Below are 16,150 nucleotides of genomic sequence, written 5' to 3'. Positions count from 1 at the left end.
TTAGCTGCGGAAGGTGGGAGTAGCATAGTGGGATAGCTACGTACACTGCTCTCACTGTCAATGCTAGAGCGCCAAGTCTGGACGCACTCTGCCAACAGAAGGAGCGTAGCGTGAACATGCACAAGCGATATAATTATACCGGTTGTTGATTGTCAGCTTAATTTGCATCAACAAAACTCTGTAGTGTAGACAAAGCCTCAGTTATCTCCACCTCTAGTGTTCCTTGTACATGATGTATGTTTATTTTTTAGATTGTAATCTCTTAGAGGCAGAGACTGTATTTTATATATTTTGGTTTTTTTCGGTTCCTAAACAACCGTAAATCATTGCTCCTTGTTTTGTTATGTCTGTGTGAACATTGAAAAGTAATTTGTTCTAATTTTAAAAGTCATAATCCTGAACTGTAGAGATGCATGCTACTCAAAGTAATATCTGATGTTCAACAGCAGTTAATCTCACAGGAACGAAACTCTGAGAGCTCTCACATTTGGAAATAATATTCCTTCTGCATATTGCTGTATCATTTGTTTCTTTTCCTCTTTTCTTATTATCAAGGAACTAACTAATTATCTTGCGTTAACAGGATAATAGTTTCCTAAGATTTTCTGTCTTCCTCCTGGTGCTTATTCCCCAACTGAAGTTATCTATGTCTTTGGCATGTACATCTTTGGCATTTTCCATACCATTCTTGATTTTGTAGACGTCTATCATATCTCCCTGAACAACTCTACTATTGGCACCTTAGAGACTAACCAATTTATTTGAGCATAAGCTTTCGTGAGCTACAGCTCACTTCATCGGATTTCTTTTTGCGAATACAGACTAACACGGCTGTTACTCTGAAACTCTACTATTGTTAGTCTCTCCTTGGATGGAAGAGGTTCCATGCTCTTGATCATCTCTGTTGCCCTTCTCTGAACCTTTTCCAGTTCCCCTATCTCCTTTTTGAGATGAGGCGATCAAAACTGACACAGTATTCAAGATGTGGGTGTACCATGGATTTATATAGTGGCATTATGTTATTTTCTATCTTATTTTCTATCCCTTTTCTATTAGTCCCTAACATTCTAGGAGCCCTTCTGACCGCTGCTGTGCATTGATCTGAAGTTTTCAGATAACTGTCCATGGTGACACCAAGAACTCTTTGCCCATCATTTCTGTATTTGTAGCTGGGATTATTTTTTCCAATATGCATTATTTTGTACTCATCAGATTTTACAAACACATTTACATAAAGAACTGGATGCACTCTTTGAAGAGTACAGTTTTTTGAGTGGGGGATGTGGGAAGCATTTCCACCAATCTGGCTCTCTGTAATGGAATCTGTGCCTGTTATTCTTCTGTTATTGGTTAATGTGATGCGTGCATGCAACTCCCTTGCTTTGCATAAGTCTTTCCTAGAATCCCATGAATCTTTAGAGAGTTAAGATTTTGTGTTTGTGCCAGAGGTTTGATTACTCTGCATGGTTAAAAGGAAACAATGTTGGGGACACAGTATATTTGTTTTAGATTGGTGGTTGAGATCTGGTCTTGGTCAGTAATGATCAGAAGACATTACCATCTGAAGCATGTTACTTATCTCAGTGTATTTGTCCAAATCACTAACCACCTCCCCTCAGTAGGCACCCTTGTTAGGAATCTCAGCGGAGTCTAATGACTGAACGGTTGAAACTGACTACTCTCTCATAGAATGGTCCCACCAGGTTAGCACTGAGGCACATCAGTGGGGCAGTGTGAGAAAGTGTTTGCTGTTGCTATTAGTGCTGTATCTGCTCTGTGGATAAACAAGAAATTTGAATTGGCAAGAGGAAATAATATGATCCCTTTTGCAGAGGATTTTATATATCAGTTTATATCTTCAGAGCATTTTACAAACAATCCCTGTGAGATAGTACATCCTTATCTCCATTTTATACACAGAGAAACTAAAGCATAGAGAAAGGATGTCACTTGGCCCTGGCCACACAGCTTGTCATCAGTAAAGTCTGGGATAGAATCTGGGATTTTCTGGGCGTCATGCTCAAATTACTAAACTCTCTCCACAATCCCTCCTGACAAAATTGATTCCTGCTTTATGAAACTTCTCTATCTCTAAAACCATTCATTTAATAAGAAATCAGTGATGGAATAGTTTTCTAGTGCACAGTATAATTAAAACATCAAATATCAATAATAGGGGAGAGGGCAAATATCAAAGAACAATATCATTTGTTTTGGCAACTGCATTTCTAACAATTGTCTTTTTTTTGTTTTGTTCATTGTTTTGCAGAAAGGAGACTGAGACACACTGAGAGAAACGACGTAATCAAAAAAGTAAGTCAGTGAAAACCACACAGGTTTCTATTGTATAAAACATAAAACTGTCCGTATCTATTGTTAAGAAGTCAACGTTTTTTCTTTGCTGTATCTCCAAAAGGGCATGTGGGGAGTAGTAGATGCAGTCTGCTGGTCGGTTCCTACAACCGTTTTGAGTCATGTGTTTTCAGGCTGTGTGGTTTCAGTGCAGGCCCTCAAGATATGTCCACTCTTTCCCTGTACTCTTTTGTGGAGATTGGCTGTGCGGGTTATATATATATATATGTTGAAGTGAAAGGGCCCTTTGAGAACATTATTTTTTTGCCTTCTCCACCCCCACTACAAAAAGTCCCCCCAGCATTTATGGTGCTTTTCACACTCTTACATCCATGTGTAATGTGGCTCAGGATTGTACCCTAGAATTGGATGTCACTGACCAATACTGAGGTCTTGTCTACACTTAAAAGGTTTGATGGTGCAGCTGTACAGGTGGGGCTATACTGTTAAACCTTCCTACTGCAGATGCAATTTATCCTGGCAGAAAAAGTCATTTTGTCAGTATATTTTATATGAGTTTCTTGAGTGAAATAAGCTGTACTGGCAAACAGACTATTGCGCATATAACTGTGTCTATAGGAGGGCTTTTGCTGGCATAGTTATATCTGCAAAAAATCATGTTCCTACTTGTTACGCTGTCTGGAGTAGTTCACGACTGTGAGTGCCAACCTCAGGGCAGACACCCCAAACTGGTTGTATGTTCTGTAATTAGATCTTATTTGTTCCTGGGTTGGTGAAAACTCCTGAAGCTCTCTAACAGTCTTATCATGGAGTCACAGACAGGCCCCTTGGGCATTCTAGACTGGAATTGACTAGACTGTCTTGCCATCCAGCAAGCTAGACTTAGTGATAGTTGGTTGCTATGTGTAACCCACACACCTCCAGGGTGTGGTTCTCTGTCCCATCTAGTGGCACCGAGACCACTTAAAGAGAGAAAGAGATTAATGAGTCTTCTCTGCAGCCTTAGCTAACAGCCATATGGCTTTTAGCTCATACGGTAGAGGCACATGCACTAAGCTCCAGCGGACCCAGGTTCAATCTGGCCTGCCAACAACCGGGGTCTGTCAGTGTTATATTAGCACCAAAGATCACAAAAGATTCAGATTCTTGGGACTGGAAGCAGAGTAGTCACTTATCCCTGGTCAGTTTGTACCTCAGATCTCACACCAAAGATAACACTTGTAGATGATCCTATAGAAGGACTTATTAACTAGGAAAAAGAAATGAGAGAGTTATTTACAGGTTAAAGAAGACAAACATATGTACACAAATGAGTTACCGTCTATGGTTCCAAAAGGTGACAGAGTTGTAGCAGTCTGTCAGCAATGAATGTCTTTCAGGGATAATCTAGGTTGTCCCGGGAGATCTCTGCTTCTGTTTCGTGGCTCCAGCCCTGTGAAAATCCGATCAAGAAAAGGGAAGAAACATTTTCTTCACTATCTTTATTTTCTTCTTTCGGAATTCAAGATGATGGGATGAGCCCTTTTGCATGTAGCCTCGTCATGGGTGTGGAGGGGCAGCTAACAACGTCTTTGTATTATGGTGTCCCACAATGGCCCGTTTAGTTTTGATAATCATCTTAATGAGCAGGAGACAATCCCTTCTGATAGGTTGACAGTTTCAGGACAAACATTTTTTACAGTTATAAATCAAAAACTTATAGCACACAATAAAGACAGTATAAGTGAGATTAATGCATGCAGCAACTTACAAGCATTTCATAAAGTCTAAACACTAAACATGTTGTTATAAATTCAATACCCATTTTAACCATAGTAACACCCAGGTGAAACAGACTGGTTTCCATCAATGAATTTGTTCATGCTCAGCTGAGACCCAAAGCCTTTGCAAGAGCTGGCCCCTGGTTTGCCAGTGTCATTGTGATGGGGTGCTCTACTCACCACTTGAGAGCACTTCCTCCTTGCTGTTCTATATGGCCAACACCCCTTTCCAGCGGTTGCACTTCATCACTCTCTCTCTCTCCCTCTGCAGCCCCTCCCTTGCTCCAGGAGCTGCAGCTTTCTCTTCATGACTTGGCCCTCCGACCAGGTCACTAAGTAGTTTCCCCTTCCAGAGTGAGATACTTCAAAATTTCTTCTGTTCAAATGGCAGCAGGCAGTTCTCATGCCATTTGCCCTGACCCTGTCCCTCTCCCTCCTGCAGTGACCCAGGCAGTCTTTTAATTCACTGCCTTCAACAGTACAACTCCTCAGGGGCTGGTAGGGGAACCCAGCCCTGCCATGTACTCTAGCTTCCACTCCAGAGCCCTTCACCAAGTAGTCAAGGTCTGCAGCTTCCCTAATCACACTACTTTTTCCCCGGACTACTTCCTATCTTACTTCAACTCATTCTAGTCAGACCCCTGTCTCCTAGGATTTACTAGGTCTCAGGGGAGAGTGACTGCTGTTCTTCACCCTGCAGCCCTTGGCTTTATGTAAGCCCCGCCTGTTCCCTCACTGGCAAGCTTCTTTCTAACCAAGGCTCTCTACACAGCCTAAATCTTCTTTGTTTGCCGCTTAATTGGCTGATGGGGGCCATTTGGCCTAATTCAACCCTCCCAGAGCCGGTGTGGGGGAGTACACTCCATCACAGTCAAGCTATGGACATAGCTATGCTGGCAAAGCTTGTAACTGTAGACCAGGCCTTAGTGTTGTGTTGAATAGAGTACTTAGTTACTCAGAGTATTCTGAATGTTTATGATTTAGCCTGGTGGTCTCTTCTGTTGTGATCAAGAAACATTATGAGGTGTTTTCTTGGCATTTATAGACATCAAGCCTTGCAGTTGATCCTCATTTATGATATGTTGGCCTTGGCCTGTATCCAGTATACATGGTTTTTAACTGTCTGTATTAAGAAGACCGTATTTGATGATGTAAAAACATCCTATAATCTAATGAAAATTCATGATTGTAATAACAAAACCCAACATTACTCATCTGAATATCAAAAAACGGAATTTCAGATCAAGCAGACAGAAAACAGTAGACTCATTAAAAGATTGGATGAGGTTTCCTATATATTGCTGAGTCAATTTTAAAATATGTTTAACACTACGAAGCACATTGTGTTTTACTTCTCCTCTATCGGTGGATGAATATGTTTCTAACGTATGGGTTTGGAAATTATTGATGACTGCAGTGTGTCAAACAGCCTTGAAGATTGGTGCTAACTTTCTTTTTTTTTCTGTTAACATGATTTTGCGCTGCATTTTTTAATCTTTGAAAAATTAAATAAATTTGTACAGAGTTTTTTTAAATTAGATATTTTCAGAGGTAAAATAAAAGCATGGACATGTGCAATTCCTGCTACACCTTGAAGCCTGCACTTCTTTAATAGTCTTTTGGAAATCACAGAATCATAGGAATGTAGGGCTGGAGCAGAGGTCATCAAGTCCAGCCCTCTGCATCGAGGAAGGATCACGTAAATGTAGACCAGAGGTCCCCAAACTGTGGGGCTCCTTTAGGGGGGCACAGAGAAACATTTGGGGGGCATGGTGAGGTCCAGGGCAGTGAGGGAGTGCCACCCAGCCCCACTCCACTCCCAGCTCTACTCTGGCCCTGACCCCAGCCTCGGTTCCTGGTCGCCACTCTGTTCCCGTCCCCAGACCTGGCCCCAGCCTCAGCGCCCTTACCCCTTTCCGTGTCTCTCCCACTCCAGAGCCATGGCCCTGCTCCTGGCCCTGGCTTGGTGGGGAGTGGGGGAGCACAGACGGGGGTAAGAGGGGGGCGTGATGCTGAAAAATTTGGTGATCAATGATCTAAACACCATCCCTGACAGGTGTTTGTCCAACCTGTTCTTAATCTCCAATGATGGGGATGCCACAATTTCCCTGGGAAATATTCCAGAATTTAAATGCTCTTAGATTAGAAAGTTTTTTGAAATATCTAACCTAAGTATCTTTTGCTGCTGATTAAGCCCATTACATCTTGTGCTACCTTCAGTGGACATGGAGAGCAGTTGATCTCCCTCCTCTTTATAACAGCCCTTGACATATTTGAAGACTGTTATTAGGTTGCCCTTCAAAACTAAAAATGCACAATTTTTTACCTTTTCCTCATAGGTCAGGTTTTCTAAACCTTTTGTCACTTTTGTTGATCTCCTTTGGGGTTTCTCTCTGGTTTGTCCTCATTTTTCCTAAAGTGTGGTCCCCTGAATTGGACACAGCTGTGTCCTCAACAGTAACAGGTAGAGTGGGACAACTACCTCCCTTGTCATACATACAACACTCCTGTTAATTACCCCAAAATGATATTAGCCTTTTTTGCAACTGCAACACATTCTTGACTCATATTCAATTTGTGATCCACCATAAGCCGCAGATCCTTTTAATCAGTATGACCATCTAGCCAGTTGTTCCCCATTTTGTAGTTGTGCATTAGATTTTTTTGCTTCCTAAGTGAAGTACGTTGCACTTGTCCTTACTGAATATCATCTTGTTGATTTCAGACCAGTTCTCTAATTTATCAAGATCATCTTGAATTCTAATCCTGCTCTCCAAAGTTTTTGCAAGTCCTCCCATCTTGGAGAATTTGAAGATTTTATAAGCATATTCTCCACGCAGTTATCCAACTAATTAATTAAAATATTTAATTGTACTAGACTCAAGACTGACCCCGTGGAACACCACTGAGCATACCCTGCCAGTTGGATAGCAAACTATTGATAACAACTCTGAGTATGGTTTTTTAACCGGTTGTGCATGCACCCATAGCAATTTCATTCAGACCGCATTTCCCTAGTTTGCTTGTGAGGCTATCACGTCAAAAGCCGTACTAAAAATCAAGATTTTTCACCTCTACTGCTTTCCCCCTGCCATCCATTATGCCAGTTACCCTGTCAGAAAAGGAAATTAGGTTGGTTTGGCATGATTTGTTCTTGACAAATCCATGCTGGCTATTCTTTATAACCCTATTGAACCCTGTGAAACTGGAGAAAAGCCAGTTGAGAGTCTTTGGGTTAAGTTAACGGAGCCAAGAGCAACAAGGGTGATGTCGTGGTGAGAGTCTGCTATAGCCCACCAGACCAGGAGGATGAGGTAGACAGACAACTTCGGACAACTAACAGAAGTTTCCAGATCACAGACCCTGGTTCTCATGGGGGACTTCAATCACTCTGACATCTGCTGGTAGAGCAATACAGCAGTGCACAGGCAATCCAGGAAGTTTTTGGGGAGTGTTGGGGACAACTTCCTGGTGAAAGTGCTGGAGGAACAAACTAGGGGTCATGCTCCTCTTACCTGCTGCTCACAAACAGGGAAGAATTGGTAGGGGAAATAGAAGTGGGTGGCAACCTAGGCAGCAGTGACCATGAGGTGGTCGAGTTGAGGATCCTGACAAAAGGAAGAAAGGAGAGCCGCAGAATACGGACCCTGGACTTCAGAAAAGCAGACTTTGGCTCCCTCAGGGAACTGATGGGCAGGATCCCCTGGGAGGCTAATATGAGGGGGAAGGGAGTCCAGGAGAGCTGGCTATATTTTAAAGAAGCCTTATAGAGGGTGCAGGAAAAGACATCCCAATGTGCAGAAAGAATAGTAAATGTGGCAGGCAACCAGCTTGGCTTAACAGAGAAATCTCTGGTGAGCTTAAACACAAAAAGGAAGCTTACAAGAAGTGGAAAGTTGTACAGATGACAAGGGAGGAGTATAAAAATATTGCTGGAACATGCAGAGGTGTAATCAGGAAGGCCAAAGTACAATTGGAGTTGCAGCTAGCAGGGGATGTGAAGGGTAACAAGAAGGGTTTCTACAGGTATGTTAGCAACGAGAAGAAGGTCAGGGAAAGTGTGGGCCCCTTACTGAATGGGGGAGGCAACCTAGTGACAGATGAGGTGGAAAAAGTTGAAGTACTCAGTGCTTTTTTTGCCTTGGTCTTCACAGACAAGGTCAGCTCCCAGACTGCTGCACTGGGCAGCACAGTATGGGGAGGAGGTAAGCAGCCATCAGTGATGAAAAAACAGGTTAAGGACTATTTAGGAAAGTTGTACATGCACAAGTCCATGGGGCTGGATGCAATACATCCGAGGGTGCTGAGGGTGTTGGCTGATGTGATTGGAGAGCCATTGGCCATTATTTTTGAAAACTCGTGGAAATCGGGGGAGGTCCTGGACAATTGGAAAAAGGCACATATAGTGCCTATCTTTTAAAAATGGAACAAGGAGAATCCAGGGAACTACAGACTGGTCAGCCTCACCTCAGTCCTTGGAAAAATCGTAGAGCAGGTCCTCAAGAAATCCATTTTGAAGCACTTGTAGGAGAGGAAGGTAATCAGGAACAGTCAATATGGGCAAGTCATGCCTGACCAACCTGATTGCCTTCTATGGTGAGATAACTGGTTCTGTGGATATGGGGAAAGCAGTGGATGTGATATACCTTGACTTCAGCCAAGCTTTTGACACTGTCTCCCACAGTATTCTTGCCAACAAGTTTAAAAAAGTATGGATTGGATGAATGGACTATAAGGTGAACAGAAAGCTGGCTTGATCGTCGGGCTCAATGGGTTGTGGTCAATGGCTTGATGTCTAGTTGGCTGCCGGTATCAAGCAGAGTGCCCCAGGGGTCGGTCCTGGGGCCAGTTTTGTTCAGCATCTTCATTAATGACCTGGATGATGGGATGGATTGCACCCTCAGCAAGTTCGCGGATGACACTAAGATGGGGGAAGAGTTAGATATGCTGGAGGGTAGCGATAGGGTCCAGAGGGACCTAGACAAATCAGAGGATTGGGCCAAAAGAAATGTGATGAGGTTCAACAAGGACAAGGGCAGAGTCCTTCACTTAGGACGGAAGAATCCCATGCACTGCTACAGACTGAGGACTGACTGGCTAAGCGGCAGTTCTGCAGAAAAGGACCTGGGATTTACAGTGGACGAGAAGCTGGATATGAGTCAACCGTGTGCCCTTGTTGCCAAGAAGGCTAACGGCATATTGTAGGAGCATTAGTAGGAGCATTGCCAGCAGATGGCGGGAAGTGATTATTTCCCTCTATTCGGGACTGGGGAGGCCAGATCTGGAGTACTGCATCCAGTTTTGGGCCCCCCACTACAGAAAGGATGTGGACAAATTGGAAAGAGTCCAGCGGGGGGCACAAAAATGATTAGGGGGCTGGAGCACATGACTTAGGAGGAGAGGCTGAGGGAACTGGGGTTATTTAGTCTACAGAAGAGAAAAGTGAGGCGGGGATTTGATAGCAGCCTTCAACTATCTGAAGAGGGGTTCCAAAGAGGATGGAGCTAGGCTGTTCTCAGTGGTGGCAGATGACAGAACAAGAAGCAATGGTCTCAAGTTGCGGTGGAGGAGATTTAGGTTAGATATTAGGAAAAACTATTTCACTAGGAGGGTGGTGAAGCGCTGGAATGGGTTCTCTAGGGAGGTGTTGGAATCTCCATCCTTAGAGGTTTTTAATGCCCGGCTTGATAAAGCCCTGGCTGGGATGATTTAGTGGGGTTGGTCCTGCTTTGAGCAGGAAGTTGGACTAGATGATCTCCTGAGGTCTCTGCCAACCCTAATCTTCTATGATTCTATTATTTTATTATCCTCTTACCAGTTGAGTGCTTAATAATTTGTTCCAGTATCATTCCAGGTATCAACATTAGGCTGACTGGTCTATAATTCCCTAGGTCCCCTTTTTAAACATACAAACTACATTTGGCCGTCTCTAGTCCTCTGGGACGTCACCCATCCTCCATGAGTTCTGAAAGATAATTGCTAATGGTTCTGAGATTGTTTCTGCTAGTTCTTCTTCGAGTGATTGCATGTGTGCATTCCACTCTAGGTATGTATGTCACAGGTGCATGTGCACTCTAGGTGTGTGCGCACAATCACCGGAAATTTTTCCCTCAGTGGTGCCTGTTGGGGTGGGTCAAGTGTCTTCTGCTGCCACGCACCATTAGCAGCAGTCTAAAGTACCCAAGCAAGCTCATGCACCCTCAGTTCCTTCTTATCACCTGTGGCGGTCTCTGAAACTGCTCTCCTTGCATTCACAATTCTCTCAGTGGACTTTCCTTGTTATTGTACATAGTTAGTTAGTTTTAGTTGCTTTTACTTGTGCCGAGGGATGCCTTGGTCACTGCTTTAAGCCCTGCGCCTTCTGCAACAAGGCTATGCCCCTGAGTGACCTGCACTCAAGCTGCTTGAAGTGCCTGGGAGAAGCGCATATTGGGGACCATTGCCAGATCTGCAAGGACTTTAAGCCTTGCACAAAGAAGGTTTGAGAGGCCAGACTGAAGATCCTGCCCATGGAAGTGGCACTGAGACCTCCATCTGAGCCAGGCCGGTCAGACTCGGCACCAAGTGCCTCCACATCGGTAAGGAGTGCTCCTCCTGTCAAAGTGGAGTCCCAGCACCAATCTCCATTCCCAGTGTCTAGAAAAAGGTATTAAGAAACAGCCTGCCAAATGGGGGCAATCCCTAGTGCTGAAGACTGCCAGGCATAGGGAGTTGAGTACAATTTAAGCCAAAGCATGCCTTTGTCTTGGTACTGCAGAAGTCGGCACTGTTTATGCTGGCACATAAGCAGGTACTGTCAAGTCTGGTTCCAGAAGAAGTCTTCTATATCGGTGGCACCGCGTGGAACCGGTACTGTCTTGGTACCAGCCACGTTGGAGGCGTTTGCTGCTACCAGGGACCTTTTCTCACTGTTGATACCAGTATAGCCGACAGCACAAGTGTCAGCGTTATCGGTGCCGGTGGACAGGAGTGAATCTGCTGCATTGTGTCAGTGTTCACTATTGCGCCTTTTCGTACCATTAAAAAGGAAACCAGCTATGCTTGTCACCATAGCACCGGAGGCCTAGTCGTGGACCAGGACCCCATAGTGCTAGGTGCTGTACAAACACAGAATAAAAAGATGGTTTCTGCCCCCAAAAGCTTACAGTCTAAATCATTTAACCATCTATTTTAGATACCTATATGGCTCCCATTACATTGATGCGAGTTCCTCTCAAGCACCCCAGTAAAGTAGGAAATAATTGCTTCTTTATTAATGTAGTTCACTATAATTATAGGGATTGAAGTACAATGGGTGAAGCTTAATTTGAATAAGTTTATACAGGTTGAATTCAGAATAGCTCCATAGATGCCAATGGGGTTTCTCTGGATTTACACTAGTGTTATTGAGGGCAGAATTTGGCACACTGAATTGGAGGTTTGTGGTGTCTATTTTTTTAAAAAAGAAAATGAGGACTTGTGGCACCTTAGAGACTAACCAATTTGTTTGTGCCTAAGCTTTCGTGAGCTACAGCTCACTTCATGTAGCTCACGAAAGCTTCTGCTCAAATAAATTGGTTAGTTTCTAAGGTGCCACAAGTCCTCCTGTTGTTCGTGCGGATACAGACGAACACGGTTGCTACTCTGAAACCTTTTTTTTAAGTATTAATCTTTTGGGATGTTTTCAGCAGGAGAGAGTTAGGTTGTGCCTGGGTCATATCTGCCAACATCCATATACCCTCCGCTCTCTACTTATCTACTTTTTTTTTCAGTGTTGTTGTAGTTGTGTCGGTCCCAATATATTAAAGAGACAATGTTACCCACTAACTATCCCCCCCAACCTGTCCCCCTTCCCTTCCTTTTCTCCTGTGACAGGGTCAGGCCAGATGGCTACAGGAGAGTGATAGAAGGCAGATATATTAGCCCCAGGTTAAGTTAGGTCCCTTTTCCCTGGGTAAGATAACAGGGGAGGTTCCAGAACAATCAGGAACCTTCCGGAGACAATTAAGACTGACAGGCTGATTAGAACACCTGCAGCCAATCAAGAAGCTGCTAGAATCAATTAAGGCAGGATAATCAGGGCGCCTGGGTTTTAAAAGGGAGCTCACTTCAGTTTGTGGCGTGTGTGTGAGGAGCTGGGAGCAAGAGGCACTAGGAGCTGAGAGTGAGAACACGGACTGTTGGAGGACTGAGGAGTACAAGCATTATCAGACACCAGGAGGAAGGTCCTATGGTGAGGATAAAGAAGGTGTTGGGAGGAGGCCATGGGGAAGTAGCCCAAGGAGTTGTAGCTGTCACACAGCTGTTCCAGGAGGCACTCTAGACAGCTGCATTCCACAGGGCCTTGGGCTGGAACCCAGAGTAGAAGGCGGGCCCGGATTCCCCCCAAATCCTCCCAACTCCTGGTCAGACACAGGAGGAGTCAACCTGGACTATGAATTCAGAAAAACGGCCAAGCTGAGGGCTGCCATGAAGCTCCAAGACGAGCAAGTCCGCCAATAAGTGCAAGACCCACCAAGGTACAGCAGGAACTTTGTCACACTCCATAAGACTGGAGGAGTGTTAACAGTCACTTCACCTTGAATGGTCCCTTGAATTATTTGTTAACTACTTATGCTAAAAAATCTGTTGCACCTTGTATTTAGCTGTGACACTCTGAGGCCTAGGGGCTTGTCTTCACTACAAAATTAAGTCAATTTAAGTTATGTTGACGTACAGCCACCGCTATAATTAAACTGCTGTTGCACATCCGCACTATGCTCTTTGTGTCCCACTTTGCAACTCGCCACCATCTAGCGCAGAGTGTTTTGGGAAGGGTTTGCAATGCCTCATGGGGCCTGGTTCAGCGTCCCGTGAGGCAGTTTTCTCCATCCATCATTCCATGGGCATCATAATAGGTTTCATGCCTCTTTTCAAAAGCCCCAGTACCCTACGCACCCACCATTTCTGTCAGAAAGCATGGATCTGCACTGCTCTTCAGTATTGTCTGAGCATTATGAACACAAAGCGCCTGATCCTGCAGTATTTCCTCAACTGTGAGTCTGATGACGATGCCTTGAAGTCTGCATTGCTGTGTGTCATGGAAAGAAACAATTTAATATTCACGGAGCATTTGCACATGGGGAACCGCCAGTTCTGACTGGTGGGATCACATTGTTATGCAGGTATGGGATGACAAGCTGTGGCTGCAGAACTTACGGATGTGCAAGGCCACCTTCTCGGAACTGTGTGGAGCTTGCACCGGACTCTTCAGAGCTGAGCTCATGGTGGAGAAGTGAGTGGTAATCGTTGTGTGGAAGCTGGGGATTGCTATTATGCAAGTATGCAGGGCCATTAATCACGTACTGCAACAAAGGGCTGTGACTCTGGGCAATGTTCAGGAAATAGTGGATGGTTTTGCAGCAATGTGGTTCCAGAACTGCCACGGGGTGATAGATGGCACACACATCCCTATTTTAATACCAGATCACCTTGTGTTGAAGTACATCAACAGAAAAGGCTACTTTTCTATGTTTTAGCAAGCGCTGGTGGATCATCGGGGTCATTTCACCAACATCAACGCCAACTGGTCAGGGAAGGCACACACATCTTTAGGAACACAGGCCTGTACAGAAAATTGCAAGCAGGGACTTTCTTTCCATGCCAGGGGATTACCATTGGGGATGTGGAAATGCCAGTAGTGATCCTGGAAGATCCAGCCTACCCCTTACTCCTGTGGCTCATGAAGTCATACACCGGCCACCTTGGTGGTATCAAGGAGCACTTCAGCAGCAGGCAAAGAACGACTGTTGAATGTGCCTTCAGCCGTTTGAAGGGCTGCTGGGGACAATATCCCCATGGTCATAGCTGCCTGTGCACTTCATAATATCTGTGAAGCAAAGGGGGAGAAGTTTCCGCTGGGGTGGCACGCGGAGGTGGAATGACTGTCTGCTGATTTTGAGCAGCCAACTACCAGGGCTATAAGAAAAGCTCAGTGGTGAGTTATTTAGCTCAGGGCTGCTTTGAAGGAGCATTTTAACAATGAGCCACAGGAACATGTGTTTCTGTAGTGTGCTGAGCCTGGCATTGGGGGTTTTTGAACTGTGCTATGAACCTTGTAATGATTGCTATGTGTATGCTACTATAACAATGCAAATGCATTTGTTGCTATTGTCTGTGAATGTTAACAGCAGCCACCATACCTTGAAGACTAATAAAGATATATTCTGTTTCCATAAGTAGATTTTTATTGTACACCCATGCAAACATACCTATGTAATGTTGAAGTAAATTTCATACATACAGGGGAAAGTATCTTTAAAGGGGAGGGAACAAGGAATCACAAGCACATACACCAATGAGACTCTCACAGCCGGGTGTATGTGTGACTGTCATTGTGTGTCATCTCCCAGGGGATGGAGTGCCTGGGGTACTGCTACGTCCCCGGAAGATACATGGAATGTGTTGTGGGGGGAGTGTAGGGAAGTCCTGGAATGCAGTTCTCTATGGGCTGCAGAGGGAGGCAAGCACAGATGTGTTCAACCTGAAGTTCAGTCAGAGACCGTAGCATGTTTGTTTGCTTACTGAGAAGAGCTATCATCTCTTGCTGCCCATTTTTCCTGTCCCCCTCTGCATTTTGGCATTGATTGCCATGCTTCACGCCCTCTGCTCCCAATCTGAAGCACTAGAGGCTTTCAGGACATCCTGGAACATGTCTTCCCTTGTCCTCTTCTTTCTCCTCTTTGTCTGGTGAGTTGCTGCACCGGTGTGGATGGAGAGACCCTCAAGACCATGTTTGCAGCTGCTAAAGAAACAATGGACAGAGATATTATTGTCAGTGCATTCACTCCCCTTAACCCACACAAGTTACAAGCACAACATTCTCACTTGCTGTTGGGACTCTAAGAGCATGGGGGCAGCCCCAGCTTCGGTGGGCATGGCCCAGGAGGGGGCAAGTTGGGACAGTAAGGGGGAAGGGTAGTACTGAGGCATCAATACAAGAGGATAAGGCTATCCATACTGGCACCATTTCCCACAGGCAGAGATTATCGTAGCTGATATCTCACTCCTGAGAGTAACTGAGGCTGAAAGGAAACCGCTCCTGCATGCATCTGACTGCAGACCGGGTCCGTATGCTGCTAGCCTGTGGGCAGCCATGGTGCCTGCTGAACTAATCGGCGAGTGGTGTGGCAAAGTGTCCTATATGGGGGAAGAAAGAAATCAGCCCTCCCCAAGAAACCTTCGGTAGAGGATTGCAGACCGCCTCCTGGAAAGTTTCTTAAAGATATTCATGGGATGTCCTAGTGCACATAAACAAACTGTTCCCCAGGGCCCCCTCTGGCTGGGTGTACAGGGGGAATGAGAAGCAGATAGCAGCTGTACCTCTATTGGTTATTTCACTACCTCTTCTACCCTGCAATACCGAAGCAAACCAACTCCCCACAGACTGTACTCCTAACTGTGCTCAGGAGTCAAAAGCAGATCCTGGTTTGCTACCCCACTGGATCCTGTGGTCGCCTGTCCCACAGACTCCTACTCTTCTTTGTCCAACACCTTGTTCTCAGGGTTCACTGCGATGGGATGTGACTCTTGCTCCCCCAAAGTATCCCCACAGGGTGCTTGGCGGTGAAGGTGGGGTCGCTGCCAAGGGTGGCATGCAGCTCCTTGAAGAAGCGGCATGTCTGCGTCTCTGCACCACAGCGACTGTTTGCCCCCCCTTGCCTTCTGGTATGCCTGTTGGAGCTCCTTGATTTTCACGTAGCACTGCTGCACGTCCCTGTGCTACCCCTTCTCCTCCATGCCCCAAGCAATCTGGCCATAGATGTCGAAGTTCCTACAGCAGCATCGGAACTGTGCCTGCATAGCTCCCTCTCCCCACAGACCCAGGAGATCTCTCCCCCTCCCCCCGGTGTACTCGAAGCAGGAGCGCATTTGCTGTGTGGAGCCAGCCTGGTCAGCTGGGCAGTTACCATGTTAGCTCTCCACACCAAGCAAACAGGAAGAGCAATTTAAACAATGTAAACAATTCCTCGTGCTTTAAAAGGGGCATGTACCTGTTTGCGGAGTTCAAAATGGTGACCAGAGAGGTCACGGTGGGGCATACTGGGAGACCCCCTGGA

At 45.3% G+C, this 16,150-nt stretch overlaps 1 protein-coding gene across 6 annotated transcripts in view; it reads left to right on the top strand.

The window, feature by feature from the left end:
- LOC144276727 (uncharacterized) overlaps positions 1–16,150 on the top strand; it is a 300,539-nt gene that overhangs the window by 100,720 nt on the left and 183,669 nt on the right. For all 6 annotated transcript variants that reach the window (XR_013348325.1, XR_013348327.1, XR_013348330.1 and 3 more), the window contains one exon: positions 2,270–2,313. The gene's annotated coding sequence lies outside the window, so the exon portion shown is untranslated. The remainder of the gene's footprint in view (positions 1–2,269; positions 2,314–16,150) is intronic.

The sequence above is a fragment of the Eretmochelys imbricata genome, chromosome 1, assembly GCF_965152235.1.
Source record: "Eretmochelys imbricata isolate rEreImb1 chromosome 1, rEreImb1.hap1, whole genome shotgun sequence".
Lineage (NCBI taxonomy): Eukaryota > Metazoa > Chordata > Testudines > Cheloniidae > Eretmochelys > Eretmochelys imbricata.
The sequence above is the reverse complement of the archived record's forward strand: the minus strand, read 5'-3'. Positions and strand labels throughout refer to the sequence as shown.